The following is a 10841-nucleotide window of genomic DNA, read 5'->3' as shown; positions in this document are numbered from 1 at the left end:
AAGATTTCAAGAAATCTCAATAAGTAAACAAATAACATGTTACAGATATCGTAAGCATATGTAAGCAAACTTAACAATGAATGCATGAACATGAGACTTTACTTATGTATTTGATTTTTCAAAAAGATACCCTGTACATCATAACTTTCATAACCCTTTTCTTGCGTAAAATATGTTTTCATCATTTTCATACTTATTTGTTTAACATACTTGTGAGCTCGGGTTATTGTTCATATATCATAGCATAACTTTGAGCCCAAAACCTTTCTTTGACTTTTAACATGTAAATAGATACCTCACGACTCCCCTATGTACCTTGTGTTCCCGGCTAGTTACCGTATCAACCATTGGCCACTTTGACTAAGGTGAATACGTCTTACTTTTGATCATTCATATTATGGCAGTTCGCTTTTTTCCTTCACTGTAGGGCACCCACTAGCTTTTGGTGCAACCCCACTCCGGTATTCTTCTCTTTTAGGAACCATTCGAGATCCATCGACTATACTTCATCGACCTATGGGCTACCACTTCATTTTAGACACTCCTGAGTGGATAGGGGAATTCTACTAAGACATTTCCCATTCCTAGGTTTTAGGGTCATGACAAAACTTTAAAAATGCTCATTTTCTTTTTGAAAGATTTTCACAATCCCAATGAATGTGACATGAACTATGAAACTTAGAACTTTCATCGGAGACATGCAATGCCGAATGCTTCATCATAACCATATAACATAAAAACATGCATATCCATGTACATTTCACATTACGGCTTGAAAATATTAGAACATGCAACCATGTTCCTTTATATAAATTCTAAGGCATTTGAACAACAAGCAAGAAACAAACATTCAAACTTTACATCTAGCGACCGAAACATATAAACCCTAGCATATCTAAGAAGTGGTTTTAAAATCATTAAAACTTCAATCATAAAATGTAATACTTCATCCATGGTAATGGCTGAGACCTTTAAAATTTGAAATATACAATACACCAACTTTTCATGAACTTAGAATTTTCTAATGCGTTAAATAAAACTTTATCAATGAAACAAACATGTGTAGCTGAAACATGTTAGTGATCATACTTATAAAAAGACAAATACTTCATGGGCTTAATCCTATAAAAGATTCGGTCATATAACACATATCCATGAACATGTCAAGCATTATGCAATCTGAATCCTAAACCTAGCTTCTCATTCTATTTTCATAACATGAACCAATCAATAAAACATTTCAACCATATATTGAAGAATCATACAAGGAAAAGATTATGTCACATGGGAAAACATCATTATGTCAAGTATCAACATGCAACCAAACAACAAACGAGTTCACATGGCATATACATCAAATATCCAAATACAAGTTAAAAATTTACTTACAAAAATCCACAATCGAAAACAAGCAAGCTTCTATGATTCTCTCCTTAGAAGTATCGTCTAGCTTTGCTTACTCTCAAAATGATGTTTGGGTGAGAAAAGAGTAATGTGAAGAGTGTTTTGATGGTGAGAAAATGATGGAAAGTAGAGAAAAAGGTGGTGGCCGAATGCTTCTCAAAAGAAATCCTCCAAGTGACTAAAAGAATGGTGTTTTTGGCACCCTCCCTTTTTATAGACACAAAAAGCTTCTAGCACAAGCCAAACTCATTTGCATGGATGCCAAGTGGCATCCCACCCTAAGGCCTCTTCCACTTTCTCATCATTTGATTGTGTTGGGAACACATAGAACTTTTGGATAAGTGGCGCCTCCAACCTCAAAACCGAAACCCTATTACACTTTTAACATTCACCTCATGTCTTGGTTCAATGAGCCTCATGTCTAAATGGTCTTTCATCAAGCTAGATCTTCCTCAATCTCTTACATGTGTGCATGTGTGCCAAGTGGCATGTGAGGAGTGTGAGTGTGTGCATGGTGGCCGAGATCTCCATCTCTTCCCAAGGAGATTTATCTTCTACAAATTTCTTGGGCATTGCGTGATTGGTCATTGGGGGTGGCAATGCACAAGTCCCCTTTCCCTAGCCGTCCACCTCAAGTATACCCTTCACAAAATTCTTCTAGAAGCTCCATAGGTACGTGGCTCTCTCCATTTCCCATGTAGATTTCACCCCTTCCCAAGACAAGACATCCTCTCTCTTTCTCTCTCTCTTTTGCATGCATGACATATGGCAAAAAGCAAAAACTTTTTTCTCTATGGATGTCATGGAAGGTCTCTTGGCCTTCCCTAGGCTCCACTTTCCATAACCTCATCATCTTTCTTTTGGAATCTCTCTCTAATAGTAACAAGTGTCAAAATGCTTCTTCTTACAACGCCCTTCCCAATATAAGACATCCTCTCTCTCTCTCTCTCTCTCTCTCTCTCTCTCTCTCTTTTGCATGCATGACACATGCCAAAACGCAAAAACACTTTTTCTCTATGGTTGTCGTGGAGGGTCTCTTGGCCTTCCCTAGGCTCCACTTTCCATAACCTCATCATCTTTCTTCTGGAATCTCTCTCTAATAGTGACAAGTGTCAAAATGCCTCTTCTTACAAGCAAGCCTTCTTGCATGCATGACACATGGCAAGAAGGTGGGTGATCCTCTATGGTAGGCATGCAAGGCTAAACCCTAGACTCACTCACCTCTCTTCCCTCAATTCAGTCCAAATTCATCAAGTCCTAGCTATAAGCTCTATTGGATGACATGTGGTGTCCAAGAATTTGGGTTGGGCGTGTGCCCTAGTTCTATTGGGCTTCAAAACCCTAATTCCTTATAGAGGCTGAAACACTATTGGTCTTTGGCCCTTCTCAAGGCATTAGATACCTAGTACCAAACTAAATTTCTAATTGGGTCACTCCATCTCTCTCTTGGCCCAAATTAAAAAAATATATAAAAATGCATAAAAAGCCTAGCAAAAATCTTGGTAGTCACAAAAGGCAAAGAATGAGCTAAAGGCAAGCAACGGTCAAGAACAAGATCCTTGTTGACACGTATGAGCTTTCTAGGATTTTAGTGAAGCGCTTAGAAGGTGACAGTGTCATATGTCGAAGCCCATACTCCATTTGAAGAGTCACATCCGAAGTGGGTCAACGAAGGATTACGACTTGGCAGATCATATCATCTAAACCTAGAGGTATGATCCAATGTCGTAAGGACGTGCGAACCATACCCTGCCAGTCTATCTTTATCATCCTTTAGTGGGAAAATTGAGACGAAGGGACTCCTATCCAAGAACATCTTAATTTAGAAGGATACCTTATGAATAAAAGGCTTAATGTAAGAGCCAAAATATCACTTTTGAGATCGTAAACCCCTGATAGCCATTGGATTCAAACTCTTCTTTAAAGCAAATGACTTCAAATGAGGAAAAACAAAAAAAAGGAGTAATGTAGCGCCGCCATATTTCTAAGACAATGAGGTAGATTAGCTTCTAAGACAATGCAAGTCGAGAAATGAGGGTAACTGTTGTGTGAGGATGTTATGGAATTTTAGCATATGCATACTCTGTAATCTCCTCTTTTCTGATAATGAAATAATAAATGTTTTTGTCATTATGTTTATGAGTAGTTTTACTTCATGATTTCTGAGATTTGAATGCATTGTTTTTGGTGATTTCACTGTGTGAGTTTATATCTCTGCATGTGTAAGTATGGCATGTCAAACATCATGGGACGAGATGGGAAATTCCTTGAACCATTCCTAAGATACATCGTCGTGAGCTTCATACGAGTAGAGAGAGTCCCCGTGAATTATTAAGGTGAGGCGGTATCATGTTGAGCTCACTTGATAGATGGGATGAAAATTTTCCTCCAACTCTTGTTGGAGTTAGAGCTCAACCTCCGATGAAGAATCCCCCGGGCGTATAATGTGTTGGTGTCTTCGACTTGGTTGGCTGGGTAAACATTCCCCAATGCAACATGTATATCTCTGTGTGACAGTCAACCTGTGGGAGAGATTTCCCAATTCCAAACAGTGGAGCAGACTACCCCCTATTAGCCCCCCAGGTGACAAATGTTTATGTGATGAATATCTTTGTGATAACTGTGAGCTACTATGTGATTGTTGTTGCGAGTTTTACATGCTGGAGAATAGGGTAATTCCTTGCCTCAGTGACAGTACAAGTCTATGAATATTGATTTTTGTATAGAGGGTAATTCCTTAGATGTTGATTCCTTGCCATGTTTACAAATACATGTGTTTTTACTTGAGATGGTGATTCCACACCACACACTAATACATGTGTTCTCTCATTTTATACATTGCCACAAATAATGTTTTGTAACAAAAACGTGAAGGAGAGTTTTATTTCTTGATAACATCAACAATAATGTCACATTCATATGGCCATTGACACATAATTCAAATTAAATGGGGAAAGAATGTTAGTTCTTTCCTATCCATGCATGCATCGTTCGTGCAGGGAATTATTATTTCCAAATGCATAGTTAAGATATCGTACGTTTAGTTTGAAGCCCCATCAATACAGACCCATTGACCAACGAAGAGTGCATCGCAGTTGAGGTTAGGGTTGATCAAAGTAAAGGTCTCAGCATTCAACTTGAACTTCTCAACAACCCCAGAGCATGTCTCTCCACTTTCTACACCATGCACAAGATCACAAAGAATGCCCGCTGCCTCTTCTTTCACCATCCCAACTGCATGCACTTACTTATTCAATGCCATTATCAAAGAAATTAAATAAATGTCAAAGTCTTCATTGTGATCTATTGAAATATTTTACTGCATGCAATAGATTTTCATGGAGTACTAGTAATTAGCCATATGTATAGGCCAGAACTTACCGTCAAGAAATCGACTTTCAGCAACAGAGGAGATGGAGATGAGGAGAAGAGAGAGCATCAAGACTAGGTTAATAATCACTGCTGTTGCCTTGCTAGAATTGGCCATTGTTCTCTCTAAAATATATATTTGCTAGCTTCTATTTAATGCACTTATCTTCTAAAAACTCCTCTGTGGGTTTTGATCTCCATACAAGCCTTCTATTTATAAGAGCAAGGAATGAGTGAGAAGATCAGAGTTGTCATAAGAGAGGAGGCCGGCTTTTCAGCTTGTAGCCAAACTTCGAGAAATATAAAGCGGATTACTCAAGATAAGGGATTTGAATAACATTGAATGTTTCCTTGTTGGAAACAAAGTTGTGCCAAGGCTGGCCGCCATGCCTTTTTTTTTTTTTTTTTTTCATTTTTTTAATTATTTTTGTTTATATTTAATTTAAAGAAAGAATTAATGGCTCATTAAAACAAGAACAATACTTTTCTAATGTGCTAAGTTCTAAGATCTTCCTAGAAAAGCTATCACGTTTACGCATGACTCAATCCATTCCGGCCAACAAGAAAACATTGTTGATGTCCATGGTCGCTCTGCTTTGCAACTGATCTGATGCAGGCCAAGTACTGCTATCTTTCCCCTATTTCTTGGTAATTTCACTGATTGTGTATTATAAATAGGAGCGGTCGATGGGGAACAAAAGCAACTTCAAGAACGCCTATTACAAAAGTAAAAGAGAAGCAAATAGAGATCTATACATATCAACATGGTCAAGTCTAGCAACTCAACAGCAACGAGTCTTAACATGGCAGTTTTGATGCTCTCTCTTCTCCTTATCTTCTCTGTTGCTGAAAGTCAATTTCCTGGTGGTAAATTTTGTTCTGAGACTATCATCTATTTTTTATCTGTTTTAACATGTCCAATGGAAAGTTGACATCTTTTCGCTTTCGCTGTTGAATTAATACGCTGCAGGGTTGTTGAAGCCAAACCCCACCCTGGTTTGTAATTCCATCTACGGTGTTCAAACCGGAGACATTTGCTTTAACATCAAGCAGAAATTCAACTTAACTGACGAGTTCTTTAATTCAGTCAACCCCAACCTCAACTGTACTGCAATCTTCACTGGTCAATGGCTTTGTACTGAAGGGGTTCTACAGTAAATGGCCTGCTGAAGTGCAAATTCTTTCAATTGTTGGGTATGAATCAAAATTCTATTATCTTCTCCAGCAGTTTTTCTTTCTAGCACAAGAAATCAATTTTATGGGCTTCTGGCCCGCTAATATAATCTTCATTTTAGCACAATAAGATTGGTCTAGGGTTTGTCCAACTCTGTCTTGTATAAATCGGGCCTGCAGAACTTAACTCCCAATTTAATAATTTTTCATGGGTCGAGCCAAAATCGAGTCACATGATACCCAACTTATCCAATAATCATTAACAGGCCTTTAATAAATTTTCGAGTCTATGGCCCAATTTCAAATCTAACTCTAATATACTTAAAAATAGAAACCCTAATTTTCCTAAAACTCAGGCCTGAAAGTTTCGAGGTGTTACAACCTCAAAGTTGCGAATTTTGATTAGTAAGTGATCTTTGTGAAATGGATTATCGAGGACATCTTCGATTTGTACGTCTCTTGATTGATAAAATCTGCACATCATTTGAACTCGACCCTTTTGGATGGTAGTATGTGAAAAGGAATCAGTATGAACTGTATCATATAACTCTAATAAATATGATAACCCTAGTCCATACTCAATACGGTTCACTTCCAATAAAGTGAAGAGCTACAAATATAAGCAAAGAGATTACACAAAATAAACTTACAAATTGATATGGTTTCATGAGATCTGTTAGATCTACTTTACAGTAAAAGTAATTTTACAATCTAATGTACCATATCAAGTCACATCAGTTTGTGAGTTTATTTTTGTGTAATCACTTTGTGCCTAAAGTATTTTCCTTTCGAGAATAAAAGAGACCGTGGGGCATAAGTGAGATTGTTCACCCAAACCTAATTTGTTAGGGTTGGGAGAGAATTTTGACTTCTTGGCCAAAGTTCTGACTCGAAGTTTAGTTCCGAAAAAAGATGGGATTTCCAACCTGAACTAATTCGATTCAAAAACTACATCTCTTTTTTTATTTTTTTTATTATTTGTTCTTCTCCATCCTTTCTCTCTCTCTCTCTCATATTGGAGTTAAAATATTTAATATTTATATATTGAAACTCAAGCTTGTTAATTAGAAATATTAGAGAAAAAATTCAATAGATAAAGGCATAAGTATTCTTACTCAAGAGAAGCTTCCCCATACTAAATTTAAATATACGCAATGAATTCATCACATAATTTAAATGGTTTAATGTATCTAAAAAAAATGTAATTTCCTAATAATCAGGGCTTGAGAAGAATTCGCAGCACTTCTTACGGTCGTCTAAATTCGCAACTCCTCTAACGTCTCAAATGTCTAAAAGTGTTCGTGACACCTACCATTGTGACGTTGAAACATGAAAGACATCAACTCATTCACAGTTCAGCATCCTCTTTTGACCAAAATTGAGTTCGAATATTATATCTTACATGTGGGTTGTGAGGATTTGTAATTTACAAATCTTTTGTAACCTACCTAGCAACATGAAACAATTTTGGATGCAATTGTTTTATGTTAGCATATATGGCTAAATGCAGATGATATTAGTATTATTATTATTACTTTAGTATTCATGAGATGTTATGATTGCGTGGGAAATGGGGTGTAACTACATATTTCATGCATGTTTATAAACTTGTAAGCTTATATAATCATTCTGACTGATGAGATTTGAAAAGCCATGCAATTGGGATGTGGTTAGCTACTGCGATGAAATTTTGTCTTATAATGGCTAATGTATTCAACGGTAAAGACAAAAACATAGAATTGAACCCGAGATGGCTGTCCGTTGTATGTGGAGGACTATCTATGAAGAGCGATCAAGGACAGGTGAGGATAACACAGGCCACAAAGTGAAGCTACATATTAATTCGCACCCTATGACACCATTTGCTGCTAGAAATAAATCTAATCCGTCATTTTCTGAGCCGGACGAGGATCGACTCCACACGAACACCGTTTGTTGAAATGAATAGTGATGGTGAAGAAACTAGATTACAAGAAAATGGCACATTTAACCTTACTAGTAAGGACAAATTTTAATGCATCCATATAAATAATGCGTGGATTTTGGCTTAATAAACTTGGAGAAGGATCTAGTTATAGGAAATTAAATTCTGACCCAATAGAAATTCAATAAATAAATTTCTTTGGACCTTAGAGAACGTCATGGAATCCTTAAAAGATTTCACGAATCGATCGACTGATTAGATTTTAATTAGTTTGTTAGTATAGTCAAATTCCAACCCATTATGGTGACAGAGTTGTCTTTTTATTTATTAAAGGCATTTAAGAGTAAAGTTGGCAAAACAAATTATACCATTAGCCTCGGATAAATATTTAGGATTTTACGATGCAATAATACGTTTCCCACTTTCTAGATAAATAGTAGCCGGGAGTACCTTTCTATTTAATTAAGGTACTTATGAGTCAAATTTCACGAAATGAATTGAATCACTAGACTCGTATGATTATTTAGAATTTTATTTTCAGGTAAATGGTAACACCGAGGAGAGCGCCACGTGGCAACCTAATTGCCATGTAGAATCTCCAAATCCATTTAGAATCACTAGTATTACTTTTTGGTTGGACACATAGCACAATCCTAGTCATTCATTGGAATAGTAATATAACATTTGTCACAAGAAGAATGAAGTCTGGTGGAATGTTTCGAGATGAGTTTAACTTTTTATGGGAAGTTGAAAAAGTAATGGGTCTCATCAATTATTGGTTTGAGATGGATTGAGGTGATCTTGACATCCAAACATAAACCATTAGAAACCAACTGAAACCCTAAATTTCATGTATTGGCTGAAACCCTAAACTTGGTTTCCAAACCATAAAGTGGCCAGTTTTGATTAAGTGTTTATTCACTTAATTAAATCACTTCTACATGATATTCACCACTCAATTATACACTTATACACCCTTAATCACTCTCTGACATCTTGGTAATTACTTTGAGCCAATAAAATTTTGATTTGGACTTGCTCCAACTAAAACCCTAAATGAAATCTTCTCTATAACCCAAATTGAAGCCCACTCAGTTAGGCCAACTTTGGCCCAACAAAAACCAGCACCAAGCCAAGCTTTTTGAGGAAGTTTCTTCCTCCTCCCAAGGCCAAGGCTATGGCTGACATGCCACTCATTTGCTAACCCCATATAGTCACTTGATGGGAATAAAAAAGGCTACACAAATCCTAGCCATCCACTCGGCCAGACTGTAGCTGGAAACAGTAGTTGTGCAACCCTCTTGTCCCTCTTCTTTCGACTACCACCCTCCCATCCAAGGGTCACTCAGCCACCCACATGTTGGCCCCTCTCATATATCACATGCCCCATGCATTTTATCTCACACTTTGCATTTTTCTCCCCACTTTTCTAAAGAGAAACTAAGAGAGAGCTTGAAGCAGTTTTTCTCTAGCATTTCTAGCCCTTTGTAAGTCGATTTATATAGCTCAATCTTCATTTTTTTTGTTCCATTTTTAATCTAGTTTACGTGGGTATATGTTGAGAAATATTTCATGTAGTTTTGATTGGTAAAAATATGGTTGGATGATGGAAAGGTCACGGTGATGACAGTTTTGATGTTTGTCTAAAAATTTGAAAGTTTTGTGAAGGTTTTGGTGAAATCTTGGGTAGGTCTTGCTATGGTGAAGTTTTAACATGTTAATATGCAATTTAGCTTTGGATCCTAGTATGTTAATTTTTTTATAAAAGCTTTTTGCATGATTATGAAGTGGTAGAAACTCAATGACTTAAAACAGTTTCTGCTTTGGTGAAGTTTTAATTTTTGGTTATAGAAGCTCGATCTAATGTCTTTGATCTTCTCATATTTTCTTCTTGAGGTTTTGATTTATGTGTTTAGAGTTTATTTTTAAGGATTTATGGTTTATATCTTTGTTGGAATGATGCTTTACATGTAAATATTTGTTTAGGACTCAAACTAGAGGATCTTGAAATGGTATTGTGTTTAATCGAAAATTTTTCCATGTGATGCTAGATTTACTACTTATATCAAGTTAGAGCTTGAATATGAAGTATATGGTTATATTTTGTTAAGATTTTTTGCATGAAAAGCAAGGACCTAATGGTTTTATTTCAAGTCCAAACAATGATATACTCAGTTTTGGTGTTTTAGTGCATGACAATTGGTTATGAAATGTTTTGTGATTTTTGGTTGGTTTGTCAAGCATGATAGGACCTAAGTTTGAATAATGAATATGTTAGGACAATGTTTATGGAAGTCCTTGGAGTTGATTTGGAAAATGCTAGACTAATAACATCAAGGGTTGGTTATATTTGACCTAAATTTGGTATTTTGGCTTTTTTGTTGATGTAGTGAGTTTAAAATTTTTATTAATGGCGTATTTTGATGTTTAAGCATGTTTTCAGAACCTAGAATGTGATTTTTGAGTATTACAAAAATTGATTTAAGCATGTTAGTTTGATGGTTGGTCAAATTGCAATAAAAAGCATGTTTTTGCCTATAAAATGCATTGGCCAAGGAGTAGTTCTCCTAGTTTTTTTTTTTTTTTAATTTTTCTAATTTGATTTTAGATTTATGACAAAATTTATATGAGGAATATAGATTTTAGTAAGATTTGAAATTAGTATGCAAAATCTTTATTTTATGGGTGAAATTGTAATTTCCCACAAGTAGAGGGGTAACTTTACAATTTTGGTCATAAGTCAATAGTTTTTATGTTTCTAAGTATAAAGTAAGATATTCTAATGTAAGATGTTTATGCTTATTTTTCGTAATGCTAATCACTGTAAGTTAGCCTCTAACTTACTCTCAGTGTATTTATGTAAGTATGGTGGTAAGACTGGTACTGTTTTATTCTTGTCACTTATAATCATTATAAATTGTTAGAATATGATATGTCATGTCATTTATTACAATTTATCTATTACATGCCA

The sequence above is a fragment of the Juglans microcarpa x Juglans regia genome, chromosome 5S (assembly GCF_004785595.1).
Source record: "Juglans microcarpa x Juglans regia isolate MS1-56 chromosome 5S, Jm3101_v1.0, whole genome shotgun sequence".
NCBI lineage: Eukaryota > Viridiplantae > Streptophyta > Magnoliopsida > Fagales > Juglandaceae > Juglans > Juglans microcarpa x Juglans regia.
The sequence above is the reverse complement of the archived record's forward strand: the minus strand, read 5'-3'. Positions refer to the sequence as shown.